The sequence below is a fragment of the Schistocerca gregaria genome, chromosome 3 (assembly GCF_023897955.1).
Source record: "Schistocerca gregaria isolate iqSchGreg1 chromosome 3, iqSchGreg1.2, whole genome shotgun sequence".
Classification (NCBI taxonomy): domain Eukaryota; kingdom Metazoa; phylum Arthropoda; class Insecta; order Orthoptera; family Acrididae; genus Schistocerca; species Schistocerca gregaria.
The window spans coordinates 948,798,631-948,812,283 of record NC_064922.1 but is presented as its reverse complement, the minus strand read 5'-3'; the positions used below and the strand labels follow the sequence as shown (position 1 = coordinate 948,812,283).

The following is a 13,653-nucleotide window of genomic DNA, read 5'->3' as shown; positions in this document are numbered from 1 at the left end:
TAAGAAACCTCTTTGAGAATATGGTCCAGATTGGATGCTTCAATAGCAAGTGCGGCAAGATCTCAGTAGGTGGCGGGGTGTACAGCTGCTTACGTTTGCGGACTGTTGGTCTAGGGGTATGATTCCTGCTTTGGGTGCAGGAGGTCCCGGATTCAAAAGCCGGACAGGCCCTACTTTTCACTTTCGCGACAACCAAGCACTACGATAAACTAGCGAGTCTCTGAAAGTAAGCCATGCAACGGGGCAAACTGCATGTCGGGCCTCCGGCCAATGATACTGGCAAGTGCGTCTTGTGGAAAGCAATCTACGAAGCAGGATTAAGCCGTCTTCGATTACTTATATCTATACCTAAAGACTGACACGTACAACGATTCTATTCGTTTCCCAGGAACTAGTACATCGCATGCACGTTTGTTAAATGCATGTGCATGCAGCACCCAAAACGGAGAGATGCTGGGAGAAGCAGCTGAGGTCGTCTTCTCGCAGTTGAACCCCTTACGTTCCGTTATTAATCCTAGTAGCAAAAGCATAAGCATTTGGAGCGTTCCCCATTCACGTGTGGACTGCTATTAACAATTTGCATTACATGATCCTAGCTAAAATTTTGCATATACAATTCCAACTGCCAGCTCGTACACGTTTCTAGAAACGATCGCAAAACACTGAATCAGGTTCCACCGAGACTCGAACTCGGATCGCTGGATTCAGAGTCCAGAGTGCTAACCATTACACCATGGAACCGTGTGCCTCTAGCGCACTTAAACTGAGCAGCATCATGTCATTAAACCGGTAAGCTGCGATTTATTACATGTAGCGTCCTCAGGAAGTGTTTGCGTGGCAAATGAAGCAACCAAGTAGGTTGAAAGTGGAGGGAATAACTTCGAATGTAGCGAGAATTCTTGCCAGTATTCGTACATGAAGTGATGTCGAAGGGTCAGGTAATCAAAATCGCGGAACAGCCACTTTCGTATGGTGGATGCTTTGTGCTGGAAGCAGCCTAGCTATGAAAACAGCTATGGACACAGAGTACTGTCGAAAAGTACGTGCTGTCACACAACGCTACGTAGTGGGCGGATGGTGCTTGACACTATTACATTTGCACGTCACACGATCGACATACTGTCTCACAACTCAAGCAGCTCTTTCAGCCTTCAACTACATTGGTCCTCAGCACAGCTCATGTTGTAGGTGTCGGATTAAGAATCCTCTTTGAGAATATGGTCCAGATTGGATGCTTCAATAGCAAGTGCGGCAAGATCTCAGTAGGTGGCGGGGTGCACAGCTGCTTACGTTTGCGGACTGTTGGTCTAGGGGTATGATTCCTGCTTTGGGTGCAGGAGGTCCCGGATTCAAATGCCGGACAAGCCCTACTTTTCACTTTCGCGACAACCAAGCACTACGATAAACTAGCGAGTCTCTGAAAGTAAGCCATGCAACGGGGCAAACTGCATGTCGGGCCACCGGCCAATGATACTGGCAAGTGCGTCTTGTGGAAAGCAATCTACGAAGCAGGATTAAGCCGTCTTCGATTACTTATATCTATACCTAAAGACTGACACGTACAACGATTCTATTCGTTTCCCAGGAACTAGTACATCGCATGCACGTTTGTTAAATGCATGTGCATGCAGCACCCAAAACGGAGAGATGCTGGGAGAAGCAGCTGAGGTCGTCTTCTCGCAGTTGAACCCCTTACGTTCCGTTATTAATCCTAGTAGCAAAAGCATAAGCATTTGGAGCCTTCCCCATTCACGTGTGGACTGCTATTAACAATTTGCATTACATGATCCTAGCTAAAATTTTGCATATACAATTCCAACTGCCAGCTCGCACACGTTTCTAGAAACGATCGCAAAACACTGAATCAGGTTCCACCGAGACTCGAACTCGGATCGCTGGATTCAGAGTCCAGAGTGCTAACCATTACACCATGGAACCGTGTGCCTCTAGCGGACTTAAACTGAGCAGCATCATGTCATTAAACCGGTAAGCTGCGATTTATTACATGTAGCGTCCTCAGGAAGTGTTTGCGTGGCAAATGAAGCAACCAAGTAGGTTGAAAGTGGAGGGAACAACTTCGAATGTAGCGAGAATTCTTGCCAGTATTCGTACATGAAGTGATGTCGAAGGGTCAGGTAATCAAAATCGCGGAACAGCCACTTTCGTATGGTGGATGCTTTGTGCTGGAAGCAGCCTAGCTATGAAAACAGCTATGGACACAGAGTACTGTCGAAAAGTTCGTGCTGTCACACAACGCTACGTAGTGGGCTGATGGTGCTTGACACGATTACATTTGCACTTCACACGATCGACATACTGTCTCACAACTTAAGCAGCTCTTTCAGCCTTCAACTACATTGGTCCTCAGCACAGCTCATGTTGTAGGTGTCGGATTAAGAAACCTCTTTGAGAATATGGTCCAGATTGGATGCTTCAATAGCAAGTGCGGCAAGATCTCAGTAGGTGGCGGGGTGCACAGCTGCTTACTTTTGCGGCCTGTTGGTCTAGGGGTATGATTCCTGCTTTGGGTGCAGGAGGTCCCGGATTCAAATGCCGGACAGGCCCTACTTTTCACTTTCGCGACAACCAAGCACTACGATAAACTAGCGAGTCTCTGAAAGTAAGCCATGCAACGGGGCAAACTGCATGTCGGGCCACCGGCCAATGATACTGGCAAGTGCGTCTTGTGGAAAGCAATCTACGAAGCAGGATTAAGCCGTCTTCGATTACTTATATCTATACCTAAAGACTGACACGTACAACGATTCTATTCGTTTCCCAGGAACTAGTACATCGCATGCACGTTTGTTAAATGCATGTGCATGCAGCACCCAAAACGGAGAGATGCTGGGAGAAGCAGCTGAGGTCGTCTTCTCGCAGTTGAACCCCTTACGTTCCGTTATTAATCCTAGTAGCAAAAGCATAAGCATTTGGAGCTTTCCCCATTCACGTGTGGACTGCTATTAACAATTTGCATTACATGATCCTAGCTAAAATTTTGCATATACAATTCCAACTGCCAGCTCGTACACGTTTCTAGAAACGATCGCAAAACACTGAATCAGGTTCCACGGAGACTCGAACTCGGATCGCTGGATTCAAAGTCCAGAGTGCTAACCATTACACCATGGAACCGTGGGCCTCTAGCGGACTTAAACTGAGCAGCATCATGTCATTAAACCGGTAAGCTGCGATTTATTACATGTAGCGTCCTCAGGAAGTGTTTGCGTGGCAAATGAAGCAACCAAGTAGGTTGAAAGTGGAGGGAACAACTTCGAATGTAGCGAGAATTCTTGCCAGTATTCGTACATGAAGTGATGTCGAAGGGTCAGGTAATCAAAATCGCGGAACAGCCACTTTCGTATGGTGGATGCTTTGTGCTGGAAGCAGCCTAGCTATGAAAACAGCTATGGACACAGAGTACTGTCGAAAAGTACGTGCTGTCACACAACGCTACGTAGTGGGCTGATGGTGCTTGACACGATTACATTTGCACTTCACACGATCGACATACTGTCTCACAACTCAAGCAGCTCTTTCAGCCTTCAACTACATTGGTCCTCAGCACAGCTCATGTTGTTTGTGTCGGAATAAGAAACCTCTTTGAGAATATGGTCCAGATTGGATGCTTCAATAGCAAGTGCGGCAAGATCTCAGTAGGTGGCGGGATGCACAGCTGCTTACTTTTGCGGCCTGTTGGTCTAGGGGTATGATTCCTGCTTTGGGTGCAGGAGGTCCCGGATTCAAATGCCGGACAGGCCCTACTTTTCACTTTCGCGACAACCAAGCACTACGATAAACTAGCGAGTCTCTGAAAGTAAGACATGCAACGGGGCAAACTGCATGTCGGGCCACCGGCCAATGATACTGGCAAGTGCGTCTTGTGGAAAGCAATCTACGAAGCAGGATTAAGCCGTCTTCGATTACTTATATCTATACCTAAAGACTGACACGTACAACGATTCTATTCGTTTCCCAGGAACTAGTACATCGCATGCACGTTTGTTAAATGCATGTGCATGCAGCACCCAAAACGGAGAGATGCTGGGAGAAGCAGCTGAGGTCGTCTTCTCGCAGTTGAACCCCTTACGTTCCGTTATTAATCCTAGTAGCAAAAGCATAAGCATTTGGAGCTTTCCCCATTCACGTGTGGACTGCTATTAACAATTTGCATTACATGATCCTAGCTAAAATTTTGCATATACAATTCCAACTGCCAGCTCGTACACGTTTCTAGAAACGATCGCAAAACACTGAATCAGGTTCCACGGAGACTCGAACTCGGATCGCTGGATTCAAAGTCCAGAGTGCTAACCATTACACCATGGAACCGTGGGCCTCTAGCGGACTTAAACTGAGCAGCATCATGTCATTAAACCGGTAAGCTGCGATTTATTACATGTAGCGTCCTCAGGAAGTGTTTGCGTGGCAAATGAAGCAACCAAGTAGGTTGAAAGTGGAGGGAACAACTTCGAATGTAGCGAGAATTCTTGCCAGTATTCGTACATGAAGTGATGTCGAAGGGTCAGGTTATCAAAATCGCGGAACAGCCACTTTCGTATGGTGGATGCTTTGTGCTGGAAGCAGCCTAGCTATGAAAACAGCTATGGACACAGAGTACTGTCGAAAAGTACGTGCTGTCACACAACGCTACGTAGTGGGCGGATGGTGCTTGACACTATTACATTTGCACTTCACACGATCGACATACTGTCTCACAACTCAAGCAGCTCTTTCAGCCTTCAACTACATTGGTCCTCAGCACAGCTCATGTTGTAGGTGTCGGATTAAGAAACCTCTTTGAGAATATGGTCCAGATTGGATGCTTCAATAGCAAGTGCGGCAAGATCTCAGTAGGTGGCGGGGTGCACAGCTGCTTACGTTTGCGGACTGTTGGTCTAGGGGTATGATTCCTGCTTTGGGTGCAGGAGGTCCCGGATTCAAATGCCGGACAGGCCCTACTTTTCACTTTCGCGACAACCAAGCACTACGATAAACTAGCGAGTCTCTGAAAGTAAGCCATGCAACGGGGCAAACTGCATGTCGGGCCACCGGCCAATGATACTGGCAAGTGCGTCTTGTGGAAAGCAATCTACGAAGCAGGATTAAGCCGTCTTCGATTACTTATATCTATACCTAAAGACTGACACGTACAACGATTCTATTCGTTTCCCAGGAACTAGTACATCGCATGCACGTTTGTTAAATGCATGTGCATGCAGCACCCAAAACGGAGAGATGCTGGGAGAAGCAGCTGAGGTCGTCTTCTCGCAGTTGAACCCCTTACGTTCCGTTATTAATCCTAGTAGCAAAAGCTTAAGCATTTGGAGCGTTCCCCATTCACGTGTGGACTGCTATTAACAATTTGCATTACATGATCCTAGCTAAAATTTTGCATATACAATTCCAACTGCCAGCTCGTACACGTTTCTAGAAACGATCGCAAAACACTGAATCAGGTTCCACCGAGACTCGAACTCGGATCGCTGGATTCAAAGTCCAGAGTGCTAACCATTACACCATGGAACCGTGTGCCTCTAGCGGACTTAAACTGAGCAGCATCATGTCATTAAACCGGTAAGCTGCGATTTATTACATGTAGCGTCCTCAGGAAGTGTTTGCGTGGCAAATGAAGCAACCAAGTAGGTTGAAAGTGGAGGGAACAACTTCGAATGTAGCGAGAATTCTTGCCAGTATTCGTACATGAAGTGATGTCGAAGGGTCAGGTAATCAAAATCGCGGAACAGCCACTTTCGTATGGTGGATGCTTTGTGCTGGAAGCAGCCTAGCTATGAAAACAGCTATGGACACAGAGTACTGTCGAAAAGTACGTGCTGTCACACAACGCTACGTAGTGGGCTGATGGTGCTTGACACGATTACATTTGCACTTCACACGATCGACATACTGTCTCACAACTCAAGCAGCTCTTTCAGCCTTCAACTACATTGGTCCTCAGCACAGCTCATGTTGTAGGTGTCGGATTAAGAAACCTCTTTGAGAATATGGTCCAGATTGGATGCTTCAATAGCAAGTGCGGCAAGATCTCAGTAGGTGGCGGGGTGCACAGCTGCTTACTTTTGCCGCCTGTTTTTCTAGGGGTATGATTCCTGCTTTGGGTCCAGGAGGTCCCGGATTCAAATGCCGGACAGGCCCTACTATTCACTTTCGCGACAACCAAGCACTACGATAAACTAGCGAGTCTCTAAAAGTAAGCCATGCAACGGGGCAAACTGCATGTCGGGCCACCGGCCAATGATACTGGCAAGTGCGTCTTGTGGAAAGCAATCTACGAAGCAGGATTAAGCCGTCTTCGATTACTTATATCTATACCTAAAGACTGACACGTACAACGATTCTATTCGTTTCCCAGGAACTAGTACATCGCATGCACGTTTGTTAAATGCATGTGCATGCAGCACCCAAAACGGAGAGATGCTGGGAGAAGCAGCTGAGGTCGTCTTCTCGCAGTTGAACCCCTTACGTTCCGTTATTAATCCTAGTAGCAAAAGCATAAGCATTTGGAGCGTTCCCCATTCACGTGTGGACTGCTATTAACAATTTGCATTACATGATCCTAGCTAAAATTTTGCATATACAATTCCAACTGCCAGCTCGTACACGTTTCTAGAAACGATCGCAAAACACTGAATCAGGTTCCACCGAGACTCGAACTCGGATCGCTGGATTCAAAGTCCAGAGTGCTAACCATTACACCATGGAACCGTGTGCCTCTAGCGGACTTAAACTGAGCAGCATCATGTCATTAAACCGGTAAGCTGCGATTTATTACATGTAGCGTCCTCAGGAAGTGTTTGCGTGGCAAATGAAGCAACCAAGTAGGTTGAAAGTGGAGGGAACAACTTCGAATGTAGCGAGAATTCTTGCCAGTATTCGTACATGAAGTGATGTCGAAGGGTCAGGTAATCAAAATCGCGGAACAGCCACTTTCGTATGGTGGATGCTTTGTGCTGGAAGCAGCCTAGCTATGAAAACAGCTATGGACACAGAGTACTGTCGAAAAGTACGTGCTGTCACACAACGCAACGTAGTGGGCTGATGGTGCTTGACACGATTACATTTGCACTTCACACGATCGACATACTGTCTCACAACTCAAGCAGCTCTTTCAGCCTTCAACTACATTGGTCCTCAGCACAGCTCATGTTGTAGGTGTCGGATTAAGAAACCTCTTTGAGAATATGGTCCAGATTGGATGCTTCAATAGCAAGTGCGGCAAGATCTCAGTAGGTGGCGGGGTGCACAGCTGCTTACTTTTGCCGCCTGTTTTTCTAGGGGTATGATTCCTGCTTTGGGTGCAGGAGGTCCCGGATTCAAATGCCGGACAGGCCCTACTATTCACTTTCGCGACAACCAAGCACTACGATAAACTAGCGAGTCTCTAAAAGTAAGCCATGCAACGGGGCAAACTGCATGTCGGGCCACCGGCCAATGATACTGGCAAGTGCGTCTTGTGGAAAGCAATCTACGAAGCAGGATTAAGCCGTCTTCGATTACTTATATCTATACCTAAAGACTGACACGTACAACGATTCTATTCGTTTCCCAGGAACTAGTACATCGCATGCACGTTTGTTAAATGCATGTGCATGCAGCACCCAAAACGGAGAGATGCTGGGAGAAGCAGCTGAGGTCGTCTTCTCGCAGTTGAACCCCTTACGTTCCGTTATTAATCCTAGTAGCAAAAGCATAAGCATTTGGAGCGTTCCCCATTCACGTGTGGACTGCTATTAACAATTTGCATTACATGATCCTAGCTAAAATTTTGCATATACAATTCCAACTGCCAGCTCGTACACGTTTCTAGAAACGATCGCAAAACACTGAATCAGGTTCCACCGAGACTCGAACTCGGATCGCTGGATTCAAAGTCCAGAGTGCTAACCATTACACCATGGAACCGTGGGCCTCTAGCGGACTTAAACTGAGCAGCATCATGTCATTAAACCGGTAAGCTGCGATTTATTACATGTAGCGTCCTCAGGAAGTGTTTGCGTGGCAAATGAAGCAACCAAGTAGGTTGAAAGTGGAGGGAACAACTTCGAATGTAGCGAGAATTCTTGCCAGTATTCGTACATGAAGTGATGTCGAAGGGTCAGGTAATCAAAATCGCGGAACAGCCACTTTCGTATGGTGGATGCTTTGTGCTGGAAGCAGCCTAGCTATGAAAACAGCTATGGACACAGAGTACTGTCGAAAAGTACGTGCTGTCACACAACGCTACGTAGTGGGCGGATGGTGCTTGACACTATTACATTTGCACTTCACACGATCGACATACTGTCTCACAACTCAAGCAGCTCTTTCAGCCTTCAACTACATTGGTCCTCAGCACAGCTCATGTTGTAGGTGTCGGATTAAGAAACATCTTTGAGAATATGGTCCAGATTGGATGCTTCAATAGCAAGTGCGGCAAGATCTCAGTAGGTGGCGGGGTGCACAGCTGCTTACGTTTGCGGACTGTTGGTCTAGGGGTATGATTCCTGCTTTGGGTGCAGGAGGTCCCGGATTCAAATGCCGGACAGGCCCTACTTTTCACTTTCGCGACAACCAAGCACTACGATAAACTAGCGAGTCTCTGAAAGTAAGCCATGCAACGGGGCAAACTGCATGTCGGTCCTCCGGCCAATGATACTGGCAAGTGCGTCTTGTGGAAAGCAATCTACGAAGCAGGATTAAGCCGTCTTCGATTACTTATATCTATACCTAAAGACTGACACGTACAACGATTCTATTCGTTTCCCAGGAACTAGTACATCGCATGCACGTTTGTTAAATGCATGTGCATGCAGCACCCAAAACGGAGAGATGCTGGGAGAAGCAGCTGAGGTCGTCTTCTCGCAGTTGAACCCCTTACGTTCCGTTATTAATCCTAGTAGCAAAAGCATAAGCATTTGGAGCGTTCCCCATTCACGTGTGGACTGCTATTAACAATTTGCATTACATGATCCTAGCTAAAATTTTGCATATACAATTCCAACTGCCAGCTCGTACACGTTTCTAGAAACGATCGCAAAACACTGAATCAGGTTCCACCGAGACTCGAACTCGGATCGCTGGATTCAGAGTCCAGAGTGCTAACCATTACACCATGGAACCGTGTGCCTCTAGTGGACTTAAACTGAGCAGCATCATGTCATTAAACCGGTAAGCTGCGATTTATTACATGTAGCGTCCTCAGGAAGTGTTTGCGTGGCAAATGAAGCAACCAAGTAGGTTGAAAGTGGAGGGAACAACTTCGAATGTAGCGAGAATTCTTGCCAGTATTCGTACATGAAGTGATGTCGAAGGGTCAGGTAATCAAAATCGCGGAACAGCCACTTTCGTATGGTGGATGCTTTGTGCTGGAAGCAGCCTAGCTATGAAAACAGCTATGGACACAGAGTACTGTCGAAAAGTACGTGCTGTCACACAACGCTACGTAGTGGGCTGATGGTGCTTGACACGATTACATTTGCACTTCACACGATCGACATACTGTCTCACAACTCAAGCAGCTCTTTCAGCCTTCAACTACATTGGTCCTCAGCACAGCTCATGTTGTAGGTGTCGGATTAACAAACCTCTTTGAGAATATGGTCCAGATTGGATGCTTCAATAGCAAGTGCGGCAAGATCTCAGTAGGTGGCGGGGTGCACAGCTGCTTACGTTTGCGGACTGTTGGTCTAGGGGTATGATTCCTGCTTTGGGTGCAGGAGGTCCCGGATTCAAATGCCGGACAGGCCCTACTTTTCACTTTCGCGACAACCAAGCACTACGATAAACTAGCGAGTCTCTGAAAGTAAGCCATGCAACGGGGCAAACTGCATGTCGGGCCACCGGCCAATGATACTGGCAAGTGCGTCTTGTGGAAAGCAATCTACGAAGCAGGATTAAGCCGTCTTCGATTACTTATATCTATACCTAAAGACTGACACGTACAACGATTCTATTCGTTTCCCAGGAACTAGTACATCGCATGCACGTTTGTTAAATGCATGTGCATGCAGCACCCAAAACGGAGAGATGCTGGGAGAAGCAGCTGAGGTCGTCTTCTCGCAGTTGAACCCCTTACGTTCCGTTATTAATCCTAGTAGCAAAAGCATAAGCATTTGGAGCCTTCCCCATTCACGTGTGGACTGCTATTAACAATTTGCATTACATGATCCTAGCTAAAATTTTGCATATACAATTCCAACTGCCAGCTCGTACACGTTTCTAGAAACGATCGCAAAACACTGAATCAGGTTCCACCGAGACTCGAACTCAAATCGCTGGATTCAGAGTCCAGAGTGCTAACCATTACACCATGGAACCGTGTGCCTCTAGCGGACTTAAACTGAGCAGCATCATGTCATTAAACCGGTAAGCTGCGATTTATTACATGTAGCGTCCTCAGGAAGTGTTTGCGTGGCAAATGAAGCAACCAAGTAGGTTGAAAGTGGAGGGAACAACTTCGAATGTAGCGAGAATTCTTGCCAGTATTCGTACATGAAGTGATGTCGAAGGGTCAGGTAATCAAAATCGCGGAACAGCCACTTTCGTATGGTGGATGCTTTGTGCTGGAAGCAGCCTGTCTCTGAAAACAGCTATGGACACAGAGTACTGTCGAAAAGTACGTGCTGTCACACAACGCTACGTAGTGGGCGGATGGTGCTTGACACGATTACATTTGCACTTCACACGATCGACATACTGTCTCACAACTCAAGCAGCTCTTTCAGACGTCAACTACATTGGTCCTCAGCACAGCTCATGTTGTAGGTGTCGGATTAAGAAACCTCTTTGAGAATATGGTCCAGATTGGATGCTTCAATAGCAAGTGCGGCAAGATCTCAGTAGGTGGCGGGGTGCACAGCTGCTTACTTTTGCGGCCTGTTTTTCTAGGGGTATGATTCCTGCTTTGGGTGCAGGAGGTCCCGGGTTCAAATGCCGGACAGGCCCTACTTTTCACTTTCGCGACAACCAAGCACTACGATAAACTAGCGAGTCTCTGAAAGTAAGCCATGCAACGGGGCAAAATGCATGTCGGGCCTCCGGCCAATGATACTGGCAAGTGCGTCTTGTGGAAAGCAATCTACGAAGCAGGATTAAGCCGTCTTCGATTACTTATATCTATACCTAAAGACTGACACGTACAACGATTCTATTCGTTTCCCAGGAACTAGTACATCGCATACACGTTTGTTAAATGCATGTGCATGCAGCACCCAAAACGGAGAGATGCTGGGAGAAGCAGCTGAGGTCGTCTTCTCGCAGTTGAACCCCTTACGTTCCGTTATTAATCCTAGTAGCAAAAGCATAAGCATTTGGAGCGTTCCCCATTCACGTGTGGACTGCTATTAACAATTTGCATTACATGATCCTAGCTAAAATTTTGCATATACAATTCCAACTGCCAGCTCGTACACGTTTCTAGAAACGATCGCAAAACACTGAATCAGGTTCCACCGAGACTCGAACTCGGATCGCTGGATTCAAAGTCCAGAGTGCTAACCATTACACCATGGAACCGTGTGCCTCTAGCGGACGTAAACTGAGCAGCATCATGTCATTATACCAGTAAGCTGCGATTTATTACATGTAGCGTCCTCAGGAAGTGTTTGCGTGGCAAATGAAGCAACCAAGTAGGTTGAAAGTGGAGGGAACAACTTCGAATGTAGCGAGAATTCTTGCCAGTATTCGTACATGAAGTGATGTCGAAGGGTCAGGTAATCAAAATCGCGGAACAGCCACTTTCGTATGGTGGATGCTTTGTGCTGGAAGCAGCCTAGCTATGAAAACAGCTATGGACACAGAGTACTGTCGAAAAGTACGTGCTGTCACACAACGCTACGTAGTGGGCGGATGGTGCTTGACACTATTACATTTGCACTTCACACGATCGACATACTGTCTCACAACTCAAGCAGCTCTTTCAGCCTTCAACTACATTGGTCCTCAGCACAGCTCATGTTGTAGGTGTCGGATTAAGAAACCTCTTTGAGAATATGGTCCAGATTGGATGCTTCAATAGCAAGTGCGGCAAGATCTCAGTAGGTGGCGGGGTGCACAGCTGCTTACTTTTGCCGCCTGTTTTTCTAGGGGTATGATTCCTGCTTTGGGTGCAGGAGGTCCCGGATTCAAATGCCGGACAGGCCCTACTATTCACTTTCGCGACAACCAAGCACTACGATAAACTAGCGAGTCTCTGAAAGTAAGCCATGCAACGGGGCAAAATGCATGTCGGGCCTCCGGCCAATGATACTGGCAAGTGCGTCTTGTGGAAAGCAATCTACGAAGCAGGATTAAGCCGTCTTCGATTACTTATATCTATACCTAAAGACTGACACGTACAACGATTCTATTCGTTTCCCAGGAACTAGTACATCGCATACACGTTTGTTAAATGCATGTGCATGCAGCACCCAAAACGGAGAGATGCTGGGAGAAGCAGCTGAGGTCGTCTTCTCGCAGTTGAACCCCTTACGTTCCGTTATTAATCCTAGTAGCAAAAGCATAAGCATTTGGAGCCTTCCCCATTCACGTGTGGACTGCTATTAACAATTTGCATTACATGATCCTAGCTAAAATTTTGCATATACAATTCCAACTGCCAGCTCGTACACGTTTCTAGAAACGATCGCAAAACACTGAATCAGGTTCCACCGAGACTCGAACTCGGATCGCTGGATTCAAAGTCCAGAGTGCTAACCATTACACCATTTTTTTTTTTTTTTTTTTTTTTTTTTTTAACCAAAAGATGCTTCATTTGAAACAAAAAATTTATGTCATGCCGAGGCAATAGAGATTGAAGGTTATAGCTTTAGTGCTTTTTTTTTTTTTTTTTTTTTTTTTTTTTCATCCACTGCTTCTCGGCAACCTAGCATACTTCTTTGTAATATATAATAAAGTTATGGGAAGTAGTGGACCCTGAACCTGTATATTATTTTTTTTAATTTCTGTTTAGTTTTTTTTTTATTGTTATTATTATTATTTTTGTTTGTTTGTTATTTTTTTATTGTAAAAGAAAAATCTTCATGGAATGTGAAGAAGGAATTTTATGTTAAGGCACTAATTCCATAGCCTCCTTTCCTTCTTGAGATTAATAATAATAATAAAAAAGTATGTTCCCTTCCATGGAAACAAATAAGACTTCCTTCTCAGTCATAAATGAATGTATAAGAAAACAATTTATCTTTAACCCTGCGATACTGGCTTTCGGCTTCGGCTTCTTCTGTGCAATAAACAAAATAGCCTTCTTTGCCAGCAGAAGATAAGTGATTGTAATATGAAACTGTAAAAGTGTACTTCTCCCCAATTGTTTTTGTTTAAGCGTCGTTTCGCTTAAATAAACGATTTTTGTTTATCTCGTTGGCTTGTCAACCAATGCCCAGTCGCTCGAATACAATTTTAAGCATATTGCCGTAGTTTTTCTTGTGGTCTTTATATTTCAGGGCGTTATAAAAAGCACACTTCAAGTACATGTAAAAATCAGTGGAATTGTCATTTCCCAGGTGATTAATTACGTAATTCACATAGTGTCCCATTAACCAATGGACCGAGTTGTTTTTTGCTGCTGGAAAATAGCAAGTCTGAGGCCTGAGGAATGTAACAGGGGGAAAATTTTCCACCGAAGATCTCGTAAGAAAAGCCAGTTGTTCCCTAATCCAA

At 45.9% G+C, this 13,653-nt stretch overlaps 12 non-coding genes across 12 annotated transcripts; 2 read left to right on the top strand and 10 right to left on the bottom strand.

Annotated features, from left to right (window-relative positions):
• Window positions 1–669: 669 nt before the first annotated feature.
• Trnaq-cug (transfer RNA glutamine (anticodon CUG)) lies at window positions 670–741 on the bottom strand. Its single transcript has one exon. It is a non-coding gene; the product is annotated as a tRNA-Gln (tRNA).
• A 1,125-nt stretch (window positions 742–1,866) lies between these two features.
• Trnaq-cug (transfer RNA glutamine (anticodon CUG)) lies at window positions 1,867–1,938 on the bottom strand. Its single transcript has one exon. It is a non-coding gene; the product is annotated as a tRNA-Gln (tRNA).
• Window positions 1,939–2,493: 555 nt separating this feature from the next.
• Window positions 2,494–2,565, top strand: Trnap-ugg (transfer RNA proline (anticodon UGG)). Its single transcript has one exon. It is a non-coding gene; the product is annotated as a tRNA-Pro (tRNA).
• Window positions 2,566–3,063: 498 nt separating this feature from the next.
• Trnaq-uug (transfer RNA glutamine (anticodon UUG)) lies at window positions 3,064–3,135 on the bottom strand. Its single transcript has one exon. It is a non-coding gene; the product is annotated as a tRNA-Gln (tRNA).
• Window positions 3,136–3,690: 555 nt separating this feature from the next.
• Trnap-ugg (transfer RNA proline (anticodon UGG)) lies at window positions 3,691–3,762 on the top strand. Its single transcript has one exon. It is a non-coding gene; the product is annotated as a tRNA-Pro (tRNA).
• Window positions 3,763–4,260: 498 nt separating this feature from the next.
• On the bottom strand, window positions 4,261–4,332 carry Trnaq-uug (transfer RNA glutamine (anticodon UUG)). The gene has a single exon. It is a non-coding gene; the product is annotated as a tRNA-Gln (tRNA).
• Window positions 4,333–5,457: 1,125 nt separating this feature from the next.
• Window positions 5,458–5,529, bottom strand: Trnaq-uug (transfer RNA glutamine (anticodon UUG)). Its single transcript has one exon. It is a non-coding gene; the product is annotated as a tRNA-Gln (tRNA).
• A 1,125-nt stretch (window positions 5,530–6,654) lies between these two features.
• On the bottom strand, window positions 6,655–6,726 carry Trnaq-uug (transfer RNA glutamine (anticodon UUG)). The gene has a single exon. It is a non-coding gene; the product is annotated as a tRNA-Gln (tRNA).
• A 1,125-nt stretch (window positions 6,727–7,851) lies between these two features.
• Trnaq-uug (transfer RNA glutamine (anticodon UUG)) lies at window positions 7,852–7,923 on the bottom strand. Its single transcript has one exon. It is a non-coding gene; the product is annotated as a tRNA-Gln (tRNA).
• A 1,125-nt stretch (window positions 7,924–9,048) lies between these two features.
• On the bottom strand, window positions 9,049–9,120 carry Trnaq-cug (transfer RNA glutamine (anticodon CUG)). The gene has a single exon. It is a non-coding gene; the product is annotated as a tRNA-Gln (tRNA).
• A 1,125-nt stretch (window positions 9,121–10,245) lies between these two features.
• Trnaq-cug (transfer RNA glutamine (anticodon CUG)) lies at window positions 10,246–10,317 on the bottom strand. Its single transcript has one exon. It is a non-coding gene; the product is annotated as a tRNA-Gln (tRNA).
• A 1,125-nt stretch (window positions 10,318–11,442) lies between these two features.
• On the bottom strand, window positions 11,443–11,514 carry Trnaq-uug (transfer RNA glutamine (anticodon UUG)). Its single transcript has one exon. It is a non-coding gene; the product is annotated as a tRNA-Gln (tRNA).
• Between the last annotated feature and the right edge of the window lie 2,139 nt (window positions 11,515–13,653).